We start from the raw sequence: 3,762 nt of genomic DNA, 5'->3' as shown, positions 1-3,762 counted from the left end.
GTGGAGGTGGAGGTTCGGTCTTTGAAGAGAACAGAAGAGGACAAAGAGGAGAAATTCAGTCGGTGATGTTTTTCTGTCCAGAGTCTGAAATCATTTTTAATTGTCTGTAATATATTGATTATTCTATTTGTGGATGATACAGAATCTTTTACTCTGACTGAAAAAATAATTTAAAATGTTTTAGTTAAATAAACTAAAAAACTTTCTTTTTTCTCTTCAAAGTAGAAAAATTATTTTGCATTTTAGTTTTTTATTTTGAGTAAATCAATAAAAGACAAAATACTAAAATACCATAAAGGACAAGGCAGCAGAAAATCCTGCAATGTGCAGTTCTATTGATCAGAAACATCTCGTCATTTTGCTTTAATAAAATGTGACGAATGATTTGAGAGTCAGTTATTTACAGCAGTCGGCGCAGGATGAACATGTTAATCTGATCATAAAGCTGCAGCTGATCCTGTTAAATCTGCTTCAGTAAGCTGATGAATCCTGTCAGAACAAACATCCAGCTGTTTCCTCACACAGTTAAACTGACTGACCATAAAAACTGACAGTCTTACCGTCCAGCTGCAGATCTGGGAGTCCTCTGCTCTGATTATTGATCAGTAATCAGCTCAGACTGATTATTGATTCTAATTAAAGGAAAGATGAACTCCAAGCAGCAATTCTGAGACAAGAAACCAAAAAACTCCACAGAGAGTGAGAGACGTTCTCTCTGACTGTCTCTCTCTCTCTCTCTCTCTCTCTCTCTCTCGTCCGTCTGATACAAAGAGAGAGAGACAGGGAGCTCCGCCTCCCAGAGCGACACATCTGTATGATAAATTACAGCTGTGTCTCCACATCTGCAGCTGCCAAAACACCTTCAAAAACATCCCAAACATTCACTTCATTTTTCATTTTTCAGATTTCAGAACCTTTCAGCACAACACAAAAATAACAAAGCAACAAATAACATGAACATGTCACTGTAACATGTAAATAACATGTAAATAACATGTAAATAACATGAACATGTCACTGTAACATGTAAATAACATGTAAATAACATGTAAATGTTGGGCCGTGGCTACAAGTTTGGCTATCAGCAATAATTAATGATTATCAAAGATAATTGTTAATTATTAAAATCAATAAAATTATTAATAAGAATTAATAATAACGGGGCACCACCCTGGACTCAGGGAAAAAGAGCCAATTCAGTCTCAAAGTGTACTAATCTATGAATTTGGGACTTTGATTAATAATTAATTTAATAACTACAAACAAAATCACCATATCAATAGCTAGTTAAGGTTGAAGGATTTGGAGTTCTTTACAGAGCAGAGGTTGGCAAAACTCATTCTTGTGCAACATTAAAACAGACAACAGGTATATCCAAAAGCATTTATTTAACAAAAGGGTAAAAGCAACACACAATACTAACCTAGCTAAGCCACTAACCTAAGCTATGTAAATAACATGTAAATAACATGAACACGTTACTATAAATATAACATGTAAATAACATGAACACGTCACTGTAACATGTAAATAACACGTAAATAACATGAACACGTTACTGTAAATATAACATGTAAATAACATGAACACGTCACTGTAACATGTAAATAACATGTAAATAACATGAACACGTTACTGTAAATATAACATGTAAATAACATGAACACGTCACTGTAACATGTAAATAACATGAACACGTCACTGTAACATGTAAATAACACGTAAATAACATGAACACGTTACTGTAACGTAAAAAACGTAAATAACATGAACACGTCACTGTAACATGTAAATAACATGTAAATAACATGAACACGTCACTGTAACACGTAAATAACATGAACACGTCACTGTAACACGTAAATAACATGAACACGTCACTGTAAATATAACATGTAAATAACATGAACACGTCACTGTAACATGTAAATAACACGTAAATAACATGAACACGTCACTGTAACACGTAAATAACATGAACACGTCACTGTAAATATAACATGTAAATAACATGAACACATCACTGTAAATATAACACGTAAATAACATGAACACGTCACTGTAACACGTAAATAACATGAACACGTCACTGTAACACGTAAATAACATGAACACGTCACTGTAAATATAACATGTAAATAACATGAACACGTCACTGTAACATGTAAATAACATGAACACGTCACTGTAACACGTAAATAACGTGAACACGTCACTGTAACATGTAAATAACACGTAAATAACATGAACACGTCACTGTAACATGTAAATAACATGTAAATAACATGAACACGTCACTGTAACATGTAAATAACATGAACACGTTACTGTAAATATAACATGTAAATAACATGAACACGTCACTGTAACATGTAAATAACATGAACACGTCACTGTAACACGTAAATAACATGAACACGTCACTGTAACATGTAAATAACATGAACACGTCACTGTAACACGTAAATAACATGAACACGTCACTGTAACACGTAAATTACATGAACACGTCACTGTAACACGTAAATAACATGAACACGTCACTGTAACACGTAAATAACATGAACACGTCACTGTAACACGTAAATAACATGAACACGTCACTGTAACACGTAAATAACATGAACACGTTACTGTAACGTAAAAAACGTAAATAACATGAACACGTCACTGTAACATGTAAATAACATGAACACGTCACTGTAACACGTAAATAACATGAACACGTCACTGTAACATGTAAATAACATGAACACGTCACTGTAACACGTAAATAACATGAACACGTCACTGTAACACGTAAATAACGTGAACACGTCACTGTAACATGTAAATAACATGAACACGTCACTGTAACATGTAAATAACATGTAAATAACATGAACACGTCACTGTAACATGTAAATAACACGTAAATAACATGAACACGTCACTGTAACATGTAAATAACACGTAAATAACATGAACACATCACTGTAACATGTAAATAACGTAAATAACATGAACACGTTACTGTAAATATAACATGTAAATAACATGTAAATAACATGAACATGTCACTGTAACATGTAAATAACATGAACACGTCACTGTAACATGTAAATAACATGTAAATAACATGAACACGTCACTGTAACATGTAAATAACACGTAAATAACATGAACACGTCACTGTAACATGTAAATAACACGTAAATAACATGAACACATCACTGTAACATGTAAATAACGTAAATAACATGAACACGTTACTGTAAATATAACATGTAAATAACACATAAATAACGTGAACACATCGCTGTAACATGTAAATAACACGTAAATAACATGAACACGTCACTGTAACATGTAAATAACATGAACACGTTACTGTAACATGTAAATAACACGTAAATAACGTGAACACGTCACTGTAACATGTAAATAACACGTAAATAACATGAACACGTCACTGTAACATGTAAATAACATGAACACGTTACTGTAACATGTAAATAACACGTAAATAACGTGAACACGTCACTGTAACACGTAAATAACATGAACACGTCACTGTAACATGTAAATAACACGTAAATAACATGAACACGTCACTGTAACATGTAAATAACACGTAAATAACATGAACACGTCACTGTAACATGTAAATAACATGTAAATAACATGAACACGTTACTGTAAATATAACATGTAAATAACATGAACACGTTACTGTAAATATAACATGTAAATAACATGTAAATAACATGTAAATAACATGAA

Source organism: Thunnus albacares, chromosome 12 (genome assembly GCF_914725855.1).
Source record: "Thunnus albacares chromosome 12, fThuAlb1.1, whole genome shotgun sequence".
Taxonomy (NCBI): Eukaryota; Metazoa; Chordata; class Actinopteri; order Scombriformes; family Scombridae; genus Thunnus; species Thunnus albacares.
The sequence above is the reverse complement of the archived record's forward strand: the minus strand, read 5'-3'. Positions refer to the sequence as shown.